The 17,802-nt window shown below is 36.9% G+C and overlaps 1 protein-coding gene across 1 annotated transcript in view; it reads left to right on the top strand.

Moving 5' to 3' along the window:
* The window catches only part of LOC129751327 (uncharacterized), a 197,142-nt gene that overhangs the window by 156,442 nt on the left and 22,898 nt on the right, over window positions 1-17,802 (top strand). The gene's annotated exons all lie outside the window — the stretch shown is intronic.

The raw sequence follows: 17,802 nt of genomic DNA on the forward strand, positions 1-17,802 counted from the left end.
GATTCAATATCTACACAGGATTTATATGTTCTTTGTCATTTAAGGGAGTTAAAATTAGGAAGATTGAATGAAATCAACACACAAAAACACTCAATGCAATTCACTGCTTTAAAGGTTATTCAAAACTTACTTTAAGTTTATTTTAAAATTTAAGCAATTGCTGAGAGCGTAGAAAAGTAGGATTTAAAATAATCGATTACACTAGTCAAAAGTGTCTCCTGATCATATCCCTTCCCCCAAAATCTCCGAACCAAATTTTTTGCTAGGATGCAGAGGTGACCTCGGTCCTAAAGCACAAATTATTTCTTTCATCCTTTTCTCTCTTTTCCAAACTATCTATTAACTACTAGGACGTGGCCGGCGCCGTTATTGATGTTTAAAGAGAGAGCATCAGTTTTGTTCATTGTGAATGTGTTGTCAATCCCAGACACCGTTCTTTTGACCTCTGGACAAAATTGATGGCCTCGGTCAATCACGGAGTAGCAACCATTGGCGATGTGGAATTCGTTCTACTGAGCCACGCCTACGATCATGGAATTCGAAATGTGTTTTTTTTAGCAACGATACCGATCATAAAAAAGTAAATATAAAAAACCTTATGAAGTTATAAGCTGATGAGCAGATAAGAATGATTAATTTTGAACATAGAATATTTTATGATGCATTTCGAGTTCAATGATTTGAGGTGGATGTGAGTAGTCAATCAAGCTAAGCTAAGCTAAGCTAAGCTCTATGGTCAAGCACACGTCGTCGTCGCAAGTGGATAGTAACTAAAGCATACTGTCACTGTTCATTGATCGCTGGAAAAATTTAACAATAAGGCGCCTGTTTCTCAACCAAGTACCTGTGTTTCTTATGCACGTGGGGGCGATATGCAACCTAGATGTGTTTTTTTCTTGCTTAATTGCACGTGGTAATAAATGACGCCTAGATGTGACACGGATTGGTATTTTATCAATTGAATCAAAACCAATTGAAAGATTTGCAAAAATACTTCCATATTTAGTTCGTGTTAATGTAGGTAGCATTCGACTTTTCATTCTAGGAACATTAGAACATGTTCAAACGTTCAACTTTTTCTGTTAAAAAAATAAAAAATTATGTTTCCTTCTAGAAATTGTTACTTCGGCCCAAATACACAACTGCAACGAATTTAGACATGATGTAACTTATGTTGAAAGCAAATTCAATGTTTGAAGCTTAACAAACTTCTTTTAAATATGCTAACAAAATTATTATGACTTTACGATTCCCTCATGGATCCAAATAGGTGTTTAAAAATTATGAATTGGAATGCTAGATCTTTGCTGGCTAACCAAGATGAGTTCTTTTTATTTTTGAAAACTCAAAACATACATATTGCTGCCATCACTGAAACTTTTTTAAAGCCAGACAATAACTTGAAAAGCAATGCTTTCTTTAAAATTTTGCGTAATGATCGACTTGATCGACAAGGTAGGGGTGTAGCTATTGTCATCAATAGTCGTCTCAAATTTAGACTTCTTCCTTCTTTCAATACAAAAGTCTTAGAAACAATTGGAATTGAATTAGAAACTTCTATGGGGAAAATTATAATTGTTGCCGCATACTTGCCTTTTCAATGTAGCGGTGAACAGAAAAATTTTTTGAAGGGAGATTTACAAAAACTCACCAGAAATAAATCTAAATTTTTAATTATTGGTGACTTTAATGCAAAACACCGATCTTGGAATAATATTTCATCAAATTCTAATGGGAATATTTTATTTAATGACTGCTCTGCTGGATATTATACTGTTGAATATCCTAATGGGCATACTTGTTTCTCTTCGATTAGAAATCCTACCACAATTGATTTGGTTCTAACGGATTTAGGCGAGCATTGTAGTCAATTAGTTACTCATGCGGACCTCGATTCAGACCACCTTCCAGTAACTTTTTCTTTATCCCAAAGTCCCATTGAAAACCCTTTAAAATCAACTTTTAACTTTCAAAAAGCTGACTGGGAGCGATATAGGAATTTTATTGAACGTAATTTAGATGTAAACGTTCCACTGAATTCAATAGAAGATATTGATTTGGCTGTAGAAAATTTGACAACTTCAATAGTCAATGCTAAAGCCGCTTCAATACCTAAAGTTAAACATAAATTTAATCAACCTTTGATCGATGATGATCTTCAGTTTTTGATACGACTGAAAAACATTCGTCGACGCCAATATCAACGTACTAGGGATCCTTATTTGAAATTTATTTATTGCGACCTTCAAAAAGAGATCAAACGTCGTTTAAATTTCATCCGTAATGAAAATTTTGCTAAAGCAGTAGAGGACATAAAACCCTACTCAAAGCCATTTTGGAAATTCACAAAAATTCTGAAAAAGCCCCAGAAGCCAATTCCTACTTTGAAAGATGGGGATAAACTTCTTTTAACTAACGCAGAAAAAGCTAAAAAAATAGCCCAACAATTTGAGTCTGCTCATGATTTTAATTTAAACGCTGTAAGTCCAATTGATGCTCAAATTTCCCTTGAATTTGATGATATCCTTTCTAAACAAAATGTATTTGAAAGTTCCTGTGAGACAAATATTGATGAACTTAAATTGATTTTCAAAAAATTTAAAAATATGAAAGCTCCGGGGGAAGATGGGATTTTCTATATTCTTATTAAAAAGTTGCCTGAAAGCACTTTAAATTTTTTAGTTAAAATCTTTAATAAATGTCTTCACTTGGCTTATTTTCCCAATAAATGGAAAAATGCCAAAGTAACTCCAATTTTGAAACCTGGAAAAAGTGCTTCAGAGCCTTCAAGTTATCGACCAATTAGTTTGCTTCCATCTTTCAGTAAACTATTTGAGAGAGTTATTTTGAATAGAATGATGATTCACATTAATCAGAATTCTATTTTCCCTGATGAACAATTTGGTTTTCGTCATGGGCATTCTACTACACATCAACTTTTGAGTGTAACTAATATGATTAACTCTAGCAAATCTGAAGGTTATTCAACTGGTGTTGCTCTTCTAGATATTGAAAAAGCTTTTGACAGTGTTTGGCACAAAGGTTTAGTAGCTAAATTAGCTCGATTTGATTTTCCTGTATATCTCACCAAAATTATTCAAAATTATTTGATTAGCCGAACCTTATAAGTAAGCTATCAAAATTCATGCTCTGAAAGGACACCCATTAGAGCTGGTGTCCCTCAGGGTAGTATACTTGGGCCAATCTTATACAATATTTTTACTTCTGATCTTCCTGATGTACCAGAAGGAAAAGGTAGAAGATTATTTGCTGACGATACTTTGCTTTCAGCCAAAGGTCGAAATTTACGGGTGGTACGCAGTAGATTGCAACAAAATTTAAATTCCTTTTTGAATTACTTGAAAATGTGGAAAATTTCTCCTAACGCTTCCAAAACTCAACTTATTTTATTTCCCCATAAGCCAAGAGCTAAATTCTTAAAACCTAATGAAAATCATTCCATAACTTTTAATGGGGTTTCATTAGAATGGTCTGATCACGTGAAGTACTTGGGACTTACACTTGATCGGAATCTTACTTTTAAAAATCACATTGAAGATATTCAATCTATATGTAATAAATACACTAAATCTCTTTATTCTCTCATCAACAGGAAATCCAGGTTGTGTCTGCGAAATAAGATGCTAATCTACAAACAGGTGTTTCGACCAGCGATAATGTATGCAGTTCCGATTTGGTCTAGCTGCTGCGCGACGAGGAAGAAAGCCATCCAGAGGATTCAGAACAAGGTTCTGAAAATGATTTTGCGGCTTCCACCTTGGCACAGCACCGAAGATCTTCATCGGATTGCGGGCATTGAATCGATCGAAGAGATGGCCAACAAAATCATCTCCAACTTTAGAGGCAAATCGATGCAGTCTTCCATCGCAGAGATTCGTTCTCTTTATAATTAGTTTAATTTTAGTATAGTGTTTAGTTTTAAGTTTAAAATATTTTTGCCATTACAGGATGTTCTCCTACATTAAATACTTAATTGCGCTAAGCATATTTAATTCTTATAAATAAATTTTTAATATCTAGTTAACTATAGGGCTCTGAACAGTTCATTATTGAGCTGAACACCTAATTTAATGTAATAATATAATATTAATGTAATGATGAATTGGTACGAATAAAGACATATTTAAAAAAAAAAAATTATACTCAAAAAACTGTATCGATTCACGCTATTCATCGGTTTTAAAAATTCTATCTCCATAAAGTACAATTTGCAATAAATTCCAATATGCGAATCTTTTTCTTTCAATTAGAAATTTATGTAAACTCCAGTCAGATAAATCAGCCTACCTTCTTCAAGCGGTGGGGGACAATATTGGAAAAGAAGGGGGAGCTCCCATGTAAATTCAAAATAAAGAGCTTTTCTAAGAAGGGACCATATTTAGAAAGTTTTTTTTGGGTACAGAGTACAAATTTCAGATCTTGAAAAACGAGTTTAGAGATCAAGTTTCAGTAAATAATATATACCATATTTGAATTGCAATTCAGAACTGCAGCTGCAGCTCTCATTTCAAAGTTGTTGGTTCTGAAGTATGAATCAAATGCTCTCTAAAATCTAAAGTTGAATAAATTTTTACAAATTACATTTATTTTCGGAAGGTGTAGCAAAGCACAACGGGTCAGCTAGTCTATATATATAAAAATGAATTTCTGTCTGTCTGTCTGTCTGTCTGTTCCCTATAGACTCGAAAACTACTGAACCGATTTTCGTGAAACTTGGCAGGGTTAGGTATTGGAGGCCAGGGAAGGTTCCTATTATGGTTTTAGACCCCTCCCTCTCTCAATAAGGGAGGGAGGGGCCTCCCAAACAAAAAACAATTTTTTGCATAACTCGAGCACCCATCAAACAAATGGTATCAAAATTGGCATGGGGTGGTATTTGAGTACGAAGAATATTCCTATGAATATTAGGTACCCCTCCCTCCTCTCAGTGGGGTGATATGAAGGGGGGAGGGGGGCTACCTTACAATTTTTCATCTAACTCGAAAACTAATCAAGATATTGGAACCAAATTTGGCACGAGAAGGTATTGGGATACGAAAAATATTTCAATGATTATTTGAGACCCCTCCCCCTTTTTTGTAGAAAGGGGGAGGGGGCCTCTTTCATATTTTTTTACATAACTCAAAAACTAATAAAGCAAATGGAACCAAATTTGGCATGGGAGGGTATTTGGATATGAACAATATTTCTATAATTATTTGAGACCCATCCCTCTTTCCAGTAGGGAGAAATAAACAAGGGAGGGGCCTCTTTTATAATGTTTTACACAACTCAAAAACTAATTAAGCAAATGGGACCAAATTTGGCATGGGCGGGTATTTGGGAACGTGACATGTTCTAATGATTGTTTGAGAACCCTTCTTTCTTCCAGTGGGGAGAAAGGAAAGAGGGAGGGGAGTTTCATACAATTTTTACATCATAACTACCCAGCAAACATAACATCGCATTAGAAATGTCAGTTCAACTCGTTAACAATGTTAATGCGAATCGTAATTCCTACCAAACCAAGTAAATGATCGTAAAAATGGTTAGTTAAAGTCTACCGACTCGTATATGACAAAAGTCCTCCATGTTTGCAAATTTGTCTCCCGCGTGCGGGATTCAAATGAGAAAACAACCTTGTTGTTCTCTTTGCGATAAGCAGTGCAACCAGATTTCTAAAAATCAGAGGGTCCATTTGGATAAACTGGCCAATGAGAGAAGCAGCAAATATTGTCGCTGGCAACGGTTTGCATGCATTGAGAGCAAAACTTGCGCTCTCTCGCATACTGTCAGGATGTGTATCGTCCAATTTTTACAACTCTTATCGCTTAAGCCAGAAGTTAAAAATATGTATGTATATTGCCTCCACTTTAGTACGTAAATGCTGTTTTTTCGAGTTATATAAGATGATTTTATAATCTATATGAAACGTATAGCAAAGTTTATTGAGAAATATACCTACAAAAATGTTTGCTGGGTAAAAAACTACAACAGCAAATGGAACCAAATTTGGCATGGAACCATATTTGGGTACGAGATGTGCTTCTATGAATATTTGGTATCCCTCACTCCTTCAAAGAGGTGGATGAAAAGGGGGAGGAAAGGTCTCCATTACAATTTTCAGTATAACTGGAGAGTTGATCTAGCAAATTTAACCATATTTGGCATATCAGGGTATTTGGATTCGAGAAATGTTTCTGTCATAAATTGAAGCCCCACCTTTTTTTCAGCGGAAAGATATTAAAAGGGAAGGGGGAGCTTCCTGTAATTTTTTTTTTCATAACTCGAGAATTTATCGAGCAAATGAAACCAAATTCGGCATCAAAAAGTTTTTGAGTACGAAAAATACTTTTTTTATGTGAAACAATCCTTTCTTGCAGTAAGATGATAGAATTGGGAATATAGGAAGGGAAGAGGAGGCTTACATTTAACTCTTTTTTTTTTACATAATCCGAGAAATGGACAAAACTTAACATGAAAAATCATTTTGGTATGATTCTATGATTATCTGACACACCATCCTCCTTTCAGTGAGTAGGTACATAGGAGGAGGGAGGTGAGCCCAAAACAATAGTGTTAGCATATGTTCTCAATTTATGCTAACGAAGCCAACAAATGGAAACAAATATGGCATGGAAAGGTACTTGGTTACGAGATATCTTTCTACGATTGTTATAGATCCTACGCTTTACAGTGTAGAAAGGGGAAGAAAGGAGGAGGGTCCATATAAATTTTTGTTGTAAAGCTTAAAAACTTATCAACCAATGGAACTATATTTGATATAAGAGGATTTTTGGGAACGAAAAAATTAGGTATGATAATTAAAAATCGCGACCTGCATTCAGCAGGGGGTGAAGGTAAGGACAGGGGAGGGGCTCTCTCATCAGTTTTTCAGCATAAATCCAGAACATATCAAGAAAAAACAACCATATTTTATAAGTTAGATGGTTTGCGATTAATTTGAGACCGTCTAGACAGCTTCAAATTATCAGATCTTTAACACAAATTTATAGAGCGAGATTTTGAATATTCGTTTAAGTTATCTTTGTGTTGAAATTCTAAACTCCAACTGCAGCTCTCATTTTATAGCGGTTGCTAATGAATTATGTTATAATTAGATTCAAAATAATGCCAATAAAACAATAAAAATTTGAATAATTTCTGAAAATATCATTTGATTTTGAAATGTGTAGCAAAGCACACCGGGTCAGCTAGTTCCTCAATAAATAAAGCGTAAAAAAAGAAAAAAAGATTCAGAATTCAGAATCCAGAATTTAGATTCAGAATTCAGATTCAGAATTCAGATTCAGAATTCAGATTCAGATTCAGAATTCAGATTCAGAATCCAGATGAGGGTGAAAACTGAAGGTTAATCCCTCAATAAATAAAGCGTAAAAAAAAAAATCCAGATTCAGATTCAGATTCAGAATTTAGATTCAGAATTCAGATTCAGAATTCAGATTCAGAATTCAGATTCAGAATTCAGATTCAGAATTCAGATTCAGAATTCAGATTCAGAATTCAGATTCAGAATTCAGATTCAGATTCAGAATTCAGATTCACACACAGGCTGGTTACCCTGGCAAAGACTAGTGCGGTTTATTTTTTACTCCGATTATTTTGCCGGTTTCTAGATTATTTGGACACTTTTTGGTTACGAATGAAGATTGTACTTACGTATAATCACGCAGAGTAGATCATTGGAGTCCTCGAGGCTACTAAGATTGGGCGTAAGGTTGTGATTTTCCGGTTTTCCCCACGGTATTGGGTGAAGTCGCTTTAGTAAGTCTCTACGCGGTCCCCAAAAAAACAAAAGCCGGAAAGTGAATGAGTGGTAGTGTGCAAGGGGCAGCTTGTCGAAAGCAAACATTTCCCCAAACACGAGTTGCTACGAATACGAATAACTCGTGTCGTAGAAAAAAATTGCTTGTGGTTAAGTGCAGAAACGAGTAAACTATCGTAAACACTATTTGTTTACCTAGTGCAAAAGCAATAGTGTGCTACAGTGAGAGAAAATAATACGAAGGGCGAAGAGAGCGAGCGCTTTAATCGTGTTGGTTTAGCTCGAATTTTATCGAGCAGTGGTTTGAGTCTTGGCTACTCGAAAGAATTCTGGTTATACAGTGCTGTGCAAAATAATAGCAACGCTCTATAAGCACAGAGAATAGACGTACAAGCTCGAACAAAAAATCTTTAAAAAAGTGTGTAAAATTTCAAATGCTGACACCCAAAAAATACGTTGAAAATTGACTTGAAACAGTGTCATCTATTGCGCCGTTCAAAAGTTACAAATCAAATTTTCACTTTGGTGTATTTGGAGACATCTGGTGACTAAGCTAAAAAGGAAAAATTGGTTAAAATGTTCGTTTGGAAAATTTACACAAGTTTCGTGAAATAGCTTGTACGTCTGTTCTCTGTGCTATAAGTGCTTTAAATCCAAAGAAGTTTATTTCGGTTGGATGAAAGTACCAATTCGCACTTACTATGAAAGCCCGAGGTTTTGTAAAAATTGTTAAAAATTATTGCCATACGAAAAAACGTTGTGATCAACCCGCACGTTGTACACGTTGTGCAGGAAGCCACTCCAACACTGACAACAATTGCAAAGAAACCTTTCGATGCCCACGTTGCAGTGCACAGTGGTGCAAAACATCAATCTAGCTGTACGAAATTAATAGCACCCAGGGGTGAAGAGATAGACATTCGGTGTCTTCAGCAACATTGTTCAGTTTTACATGGAGCATATTCAAGTATCAAAATTTCTGCCGAGGGGTTCACCAATAGCGAGATAAAAATGCTAACTTTTTTGTTTTTCAAATTAGGGCTTTGATGTCTTCGACAAAGTTGTTTATCTGATCAAAATTCATAAGTTTGTTGAATGTGTCAAAGTCCTATCACATCACCCTCAGGAATTACAGTCAAAGTAAAAAAAAAATCTCATGAAAAAACAGTTTTTTGAACCTGACACGTTGTAGATTGGATGAAATGGTTCGCTTTTTTTGAAACAAAGTTGTAACAAGCCACGATCTACAATTGTCTCATACATTATGATGGGTTTAAAAGTTGCTGAAGCTCTATAGAAAGCATTTAGTGTATTTTATTGGCAATTTTTGAAGGCTCCTCCATCGAAAAATGCACATTTTCGCAATACCCCCTTTTTTTGTGATTAGTGTTGATGATAAGCGGAACCATTTCCATTTGAAATTAGCGGGGAAATCGGTGGAACTAGTAGAGATTTGAATTATTAATTTCGTACAGCTAGATTGATGTTCTGCACCACTGCAGTGCACTGTGCAGTGAAGGCAATAATGAGCACTCCGCGGCGGGACGTAAATGTCCACTTTATCGCCATGAGGAAGCGGTTATCCATTGCAAAACGGATGAGTCTATTTCCTGGGCAGAAGCTCGGAAAAGGGTTGGCCCGCTAAATGCCAAACCCACCTATGCGTCGGTCACCGATGACGACAGTGCCAAAAAAGATAAAGTCATTGAAAATCTCATGGAAAATGTACAAAAATTAACTGCTGCGATAGAGCAGCTCACCAAAGAGAACCGAAAAATGGCATTGGATCATAAAATTTTCAAGGAAAAGGTACAAACCCGCAAAAGACCGTAGTCGCTCTGATACTCCTATGAGCAGATCACAAAACTCAACAGCAGTAGCAGCAACAACAACCGAAACAGCAAGAAAAATCTGACATCCAAGCAGCAAAACCTTTCACCAGACAGTCGAGAAAAAACCAAGCAATGCCAATCGCAAACCCCTCAACGGACAAAAACAGCAATGGTAAATGAGGACCACAATCTCCCCTGGCAGAAAAAGCGACCTGCAAAAATTTGAAGCAAAGTAGAAACCAAGAGCAAGATAGCACGGAAGAAGTACAACTTTCGTCCGAAGAAGAAGAAGAAGCAGGCAAAACTACGAATAAAGCAGCCCCTGCAGCTAAGGGAAAGTTTTTTCGTAGCTAAACCGAGCAAGAATGATACTACTACCACCACCAATACTCTCACCTCACCGCCTAAAATCACACCAACTGCAACACAACTAGCATCCACTAACAAAAGCCAGGAGGAGTTTCCACCCCACCCGAGGTTCGAGGGACTTGAGCATTAGTCCCTTGGTAATATGTGGCAGCGATCGGTAACCATCCAGGACGCTATCCTCATACCTGTTGAAGGTGATCCGGTCTCCACTCCCTCGGTGGGGGCAACGTTGTCCCAAAGCCTTCGCCCCCCGTTGGCAGCCCAACATGATTCTGGGACGCCAGATGTGCGTTGGAAGCATGTCGATGTCGTACGGGGGTACCCGGGACACTTGCGGTTAAGTTCCTCAATATCATCATTGCGAACAGTTTCAAATGCGATTCAACTCCCCAGGTCTTTCCCCACTCTGCTTCGTCCACTGAACATGAGCCAACCGACAGTACGACACATCCACACGACACCCAGATGGGATCCCGGCGAAGATACGAGCAGAGGACCTGTTCCCAGAAACCCAACACCCACGCAAGTATCACGACCACGACCCCTTCGTTCCCGGGGACAGTTTCTTGTCCTCCAATGGAATGTTCGTGGTTTCTGGTGTAACGAGGCTGAACTATCACGGATGATCTGGGGTAAGTTACCAATTTGTATCATGCTACAGGAGACCATGACAGACATCTACAGCGCTCTGCTGACAAAAAATTACTGTATGTACACATCCAAATTTTGTCCGGGAAGAAGGAAAGGTCCAGCTGTTATGTGTATTTTGAAAGAGGCGCCACATGAACCGATTGAAGTAGAGACGGGAATCCCAGCGGTAGCAGTCAGGCTACTTTCCCCAGTGAAAGTAACCTTGATCTGTATTTACAACCATTTTAAGTCAGGCTATTACAACACAGCGGACAGGGAGAGATCTGATGACCAACCTCTCCCCCCCCTACCTTGTTGGAGGAGATTTCAATAGTCGACACGCCACCTGGGACAATTTCACGAACAAAATGGGTGAAACTGTTGCCAGGTGGGCTGCTGATCATGAAATGGCACCGCTAAATGACGGATCCAAAACCAGATTCAGTCCCAATCAAAATCAACAGGATACTGCAATTGACATTACTTTTGCTTCAACTAATATCATAGGCAAATTCAAATGGTCCCCTCTATCTGACCCTAGCAACAGTGATCACCTTCCCATAAAAGTTGAGCTAGACAGCATCTGTCCCCCAGTTCCTGTTGTTAAAAAATAGGCTTAAAGAGGCCAATTGGGAAAATTATTCCCAAGAAATAGGCGACGAACTCCTTACAATCTCAAACCCAAATATTGAAAACATAACACAAACCATTTTTCAAACAGCTAAACGGTCTATACCGCGAACGACTGGAAACACTTCTTCCAAGTTTGCTCCTTGGTGGACAGAAGAAATTGGCAAGCTAATTCAAAACCGGAAAGATAAATGGAAAATACTACGGAAAACTAATAAAACAGCAAGTGAGTGGGAAGCCCGAAACAATGATTTTAAAAAAGCCAGATCAGAAGCGAGATCAGCTGTAGAGAAAGGCAAAAATGACTCGTGGAGTGAATTTTGCAGTTCTTTCAACCCAAGTACCCCGGTTTCAGAAATGTGGCAAAGATTAAGTAAAATCACTGGACGAAAAGCGAATAGAATGAGAAGAATGACGATAAAAGGAAAATTCACTGATGATCCGAAAATAATAGCCAACCATCTTGCAGATACTTTTGAAAAAAGCTTCAACATCAGCGAATATCCTGAAACGCTATATGAATACTTGCCTGGATGGTCTGGACATTGATTTTTCAGGAGTCGAACTAAATACAGCCCTCAGTAAATGCACAGGGAAATCAACAGGCTTCGACGAGATCACCTACAGTATGATCAAAAATATGCCCCCAGAAGCAAAGAAAGTTGTGTTGGAAATATTCAACAAACTTTGGGAGTTTGGTGAATATCCTAAAGAATGGAGGAAGAGCATCATCATCCCAATCCCAAAACCAGAAGAGTTGAACAGTTTCCGACCAATTGCCCTGACATCGTGTCTGGGAAAAATATATGAACGAATGATCAACCGACGACTACAACAGCACCTGGAAAGAAACAACATTCTGCATCCAAACCAGCACGCATTTCAGAGTGACAAAGGAACAACCAGTCACCTAAGCCAGCTTAAAGACATACTTACCGATCACCGACACGAAAACCTACACTCTGAGTTGAATTCACTTGATCTTTCTAAGGCTTTCGATCGAACATGGAGACCAGGTATTTTGAAAGCTCTTAAAAAAGCCCGAGTCGGAAACCGACTATATCAGGTTGTTAAAAATTTCCTACAAGACAGAACATTTTGTGTAGCTGTAGGTGGAGTTTTCTCCTCAGACCGACCCCAGGAAACTGGAGTTCCGCAAGGTTCAGTGCTGTCCCCGACACTTTTCATTTTGGTGATAAATGATGTGTTCAGTTTCATCCTTAAAAACGTATCTGTGCTCATTTATGCAGATGACATTTTGTTGATTTGCGGAAGTAAATTTGTAGCAATATGTCGGAAAAGACTTCAATATATTGTCATTGAAGTTGAAATCCGAAGTTTTCGCGCTGGTGATCGGCAACCTTGCCAACCAGCGACGTTGTGAAATATATAAAAATATCATTACTGGCAACGCTTGTGTAAAGTAATTAACCAGCGTGCCTATACAGCTACGTGTGGTTGCATATTGAGCAAAAGTAGGCAAGGAGTACCAAAACTTTCTCATTGGTGGGGGGTGGAGACGGAGCGCTTTTTGACATCGAATTGTTCGCCTACCATGCCTACGATTACGATTGCCTGTCACAAGATGGACGATTCTGTGTATTCACGCAAAGTAAACTTGAATTTTGGAACGAATTAAATCTGACTTTGATTCAAAACATTAATTTTTTTGAATCCAACTCCTGTTTTATTTGAATCAATGAATTATAGTTTTGATTCAAAAGAATAATTTTTGAAAGAAGAATAAATTTTTTGAATAGAATAATTTTGGACTTTGATTTCAAACAAATTCTTTGATTCAAAAGAAATTTGTTCAATTGCATATTTCTGTAGAAACAAAGTAAATTTTCTTTCAACCAAAGAAAAATGTTTTAAACGGAAAAGAATAATTTTTTTAAAACAAAAACTTCAAACTTAGAAGATATTTTGGATTGACTTGCAAGAAGAACAGAAAACCGAAAAATCGAATAAAGTTCGGCCGCTCGTTTTAAAAATCAAACCAGTGAATCAGAGTAAGCTATAAATAGAGAGGATTCAGGATGCAAAATGGTAAGTGTAAGTTAATAAATAGTGAATTTTTAAGTGAATTTAAGATTTTCTAAAACGCTTGTATACTTACAGGACCACGGCCGACGGATAGATTTCCAAGTCTCTCAAACATGGTGCAAGCTGCGCAAAGTAACACCTCCCCAAATCCCGCGGTCGTATTTTTCCGGCCCAATCTTCAACGGCAATCACCAGTCAGACCAGCCAGCAGCTGGAGTGGCTTTCGGAAGTTTATTGACCGGCCCACGGCCCACGAAACTTTGTCAACGATATCAAGGACCCTACTCGGTTATAGTGAATCAGTGTTTTATGTGTTTGTGAATAAAAAAGAATTTAAGAATTAAAATTGTATCTCATTTTAATGGTTGTGCTAAACGTAAATGTATAATAATTGTATCTTTTATTTATACGAAAACCAAAGGAAAAAATCCTTTGTTTTTGCGGCACTTTCCTTTGAAATAAAAATCTTTTTTTCCGCGTGTTGGTATAAGAACACACCCGAAGCTGTACAAGCCCTGATAATAACAAACTGATCGACTTGTCGCCAGTGAGCAGAGGTGCCAGGTCGTTTTGTCAAAAATCAGGACACTACAAAGAAAAAATCAGGATTTTTCAGGACACCACCAAATTGGTGAAAACAAAATGCAGTTCTGCAAGGGTTGCATAACTAAAGGCGAAATATAGGTGCTGAATACGCCTCGAATTATGCAACTGTAGCGCGAATAACCTTGGCTAGCCTGCAGTTAATATCGAAAAACCTCATTTAAATGTCATTTGAATCGAAGTATCTCATTGGTTTAACTGGTTAAACTATTTTATTTATGATTTGTTTGATGTTCTCATCATTTAACAATAAATTTAGTTATGATTTGGATATTTTTTAAAAATCAGGACAAATCAGGACATCTTAAGGGCCATTTTTCAAAAATCAGGACAATTCAAGCGTTTTTGAAAAATCAGGACGGTCTCTCGAAAATCAGGACAAATCCTGATAAATCAGGACACCTGACACCCCTGCCAGTGAGTTCGCCAGTAAATGTCGCCAGCGCTCATTGATGATAACTCCGGTTTGGGGATTCAGCGACAATAGTATTGATCAAATCATAACGTGGGCGAATAAAAATGGCTTTGTGATAAACGCCAAAAAAGCACCTTGCTGCACACATGCCACGGCACGAAGGGAAGGCATCGATTTGCAAAACTAAAAAAAAATCTTTGCTAACGGTATTGAGGTAAAAAAAATAGAACAGCAAAAATCTTGGGTGTAGAAATCAACTCGAAAGGTAATCCAAGTAACCATACGAAGATGTTAAAAAAAGAATGCTCAGTACGCATCCGTTTCCTAAAGATAATAAGCTGTCTAGGAAACAGAGAAACCTTACTGAAAATTGGTTTCTCAACAGTCATGTCGAAGTTTTTTTACGGATGGGAGCTGTTTGAACCTGAAAATATGATGATGCTAAAAACTGTTTAGAATAAAATGCTCAGAACAATATCAGGCGCATTCTGCTCAACACCGATCGAAGCTCTTTATGTAGAAAGCGGTGTAGCTCCATTCGAACATCTAGTTGCAGAAAATTGGGCTAGAAAGGCAATATGGATTGCTGAAAGAGCAAACAGCTAGTGAAAACTATTTGATGAACAGAGCAAATCGATTATTATTAGAAACGATAAACGAATGTATCCCTCCAATTTATCCACTTCATACCGAAACGACCAGAAACTGGAATGAAAACCCACCCAAAATCGACTGGGCAATAAAACACCAATTTAAAACAGGCGGAAACAAAAGGTCAGCAGTCAATATGTTCGCCCACCTGAAAGCCACCAAATACCGATTCAGAAATGAATTATATACCGACGGATCACTTGCAGATGGAAGGGTTGGCTTTGGCATCTACAACCCTGAGGAGGAGGAAAACATTTTCCGGAATCTTCCGAAAAGGCTATCAATTTTCTCTGCAGAAGCAATCGCTATCGACGCAGCGATAGAACTAGCTAATTCTCCAACAGTAATATACACCGATTCGGCAAGTGTTCTAACTGCCCTAGAATCAGGAACGAAACACCCAATCATCCAAAGCATACTACATAAGAAAAATCTGAAAAATGTTACGATGGTCTGGGTTCCTAGTCATGTAGGTATCTCTGGCAACGAAAAAGCGGATCGACTGGCGAACTTAGGCAGAAATGGAGAAAGATACAATTCAAAAATTCCTAAAGCGGACGCGCTAAAATGGATTAAAAAAGAGTTGAAGATGAAACAAGAACGCACTGAACCCAAATTCACTCTTAAAATACACATGATTTTTCACTTAAAAACAAGGATCCAGTGATTTTCTTTCATTCAAGTGCGACATATACATTTCACTTGGCAGTCACTTAAATTTCAAGTGAATTCATCCACATTCACTTCAGTCGTCACTTGAATTTGAAGTGAGAAAAAATATTCACTTCCCCATCACTTGAATTTCAAGTGAATGTCAGGTTGTGTTTATTTTCAGAGTTCAAAATGGCAAATTCTAAAGAGCAGCGTTTAAAGCTTATGCTGGATTTGGATTTTCCCAATTCTTTAATAGGCGATTTTGGCAGTAGTTTGTGTTAAACGTGATGTAAGAAAAAGTTATTTAAAGGTGTTATCATGTTTCAGCTTGTGGGTTGAACGGGACAGATTTTCTGGTTTGCAGCAGGGAAGATTTAGAAGTCGCACTATCCGCAGTAACCGACCTGCCTTGGGATTACGATGGAATTTTCCTTTCGCCATAAATTTATGGCGAAAACGTAATGTAAGTATTTGAAATCGTAGTGCTGTTCTATAAATGTTCTTTTATTTAAAAACGCGAGAGATAATTAACTAGAAACTTACTTAGAAACTCAGATGAATTTCACTCAAACGTCATAGTGTAATTCACTTGACCGGTCACTTAAGTGAATTCACTTGACCCATCACTTAAAATTCAAATGAAATTACGTATGGCGAGAATTTACAACAGATGTCACTTATTTTTAAAGTGAAAATTATTTTGGGTGCGGAATTGGCACCAACAGCAAAACGTGAAACTGAAAGAAGTAAAAGCAACAACAGAAAAATGGAAGGGTGTAAGCAGCAAACGAGAACAGAAAGTCCTTAGGTCGAATTCACAGTGAGCGCGAAGCGAAGTGCGAAGCGAATTTCCAATTCGCGCGAAAAACCGCTTCTCATTGAAACACGTTGGAAAAGCATCGAGCGGCCACAGTGCAAGCGAAGTTTCGTGCGAAGACCCGGCTCGATCGCGTGAATTCATTCTGTTCATCCGGACATACACTGAAAATATTCTCTCGAATATTTTTTATCGCAAATGATAAAAAAATCTTTTTCAAAAGTATATTTATTTAATTATCATTGCCGTTTCTGTGTTGGTTATGAAAAATGCACTGTTTTTTAGCGTGGATTTTCACAAATAACGCGGTGTCAGTCTTTTTCAATTGAAACAAAATCTAACTGGCAATAAACGACCGGTGCCACAATATGTGTATAGGGCGAAGGGGCTGAACGGATAGAAGTTGGAATTCGTTGTCCGACGCCATCTTGAAATCCAATATGTCCCCTTCTATTCAACTTTAAAATGCTGGAAGTGACTGAAAAGCATGAAACTCCCACATCTGGGTATTCGATGAAAGGGCTCAATAAGTAGAAGTCGAATTTGGCTGTTCGACGCCATCTTGAAATCAAAGATGGCCGTTTTCCGCTTAATTCAAAGGGCAGTAAATAACTGAAAATCGCATGAATCATCCACAATATAGGTAATTAGTAAAAGGGCTCAAAAATTAGATGAAAAATGATTAACAAAAATTTAACAAAAATTTTGAGAGAAAGAAATTAACAAAAATATGACAAGTGTTAAAAAATAAAGTAATAATGACAAAAATATAACAAAACTGTGGTAAAAATATAAATAACTATTACTAAAATTTAACAAAGGACAAAAATTTGAAAGCACTATGACAAAAATATGACAAACAAAATAATGACAAATGACAAAACTTTGAATAAAACACGACTAATGTGCTGAAAAAATTATACCGAAAAATATAACAAATATTACAAAATTAGACAAAAATACGAGAAAAATTTCACATAAAAAGCAAAACTATGACAAATGTGAAAAAAATATGACAAAATTATAATCAAAATTTGACAATAAAATGACCTGACAGAACTAATATATGGATAAATATTTGACAACTAATTTACAAAAATGACAAAGTAATAAAAAAAATTAACAATAAAATAACAAAACTGACACATATATAAAACTATAAAAAAAATATTTCAAAGGTGGTAAAAATATGGCAAAAATTTGACATTAAATTGAAAAAAAATAAGACAAATGGGCTAGAATATGACAAAGTTCTCAAATAAATACGACAAAAATTTGACAAAATAATGACAAAAATCTGACAAAATTATAAAGAATGAAATAAAAAGATAACAAAATACTTTTAAACACATGTAAAAAAAATTACAAA

This window comes from Uranotaenia lowii, chromosome 1 (genome assembly GCF_029784155.1).
Source record: "Uranotaenia lowii strain MFRU-FL chromosome 1, ASM2978415v1, whole genome shotgun sequence".
Lineage (NCBI taxonomy): Eukaryota > Metazoa > Arthropoda > Insecta > Diptera > Culicidae > Uranotaenia > Uranotaenia lowii.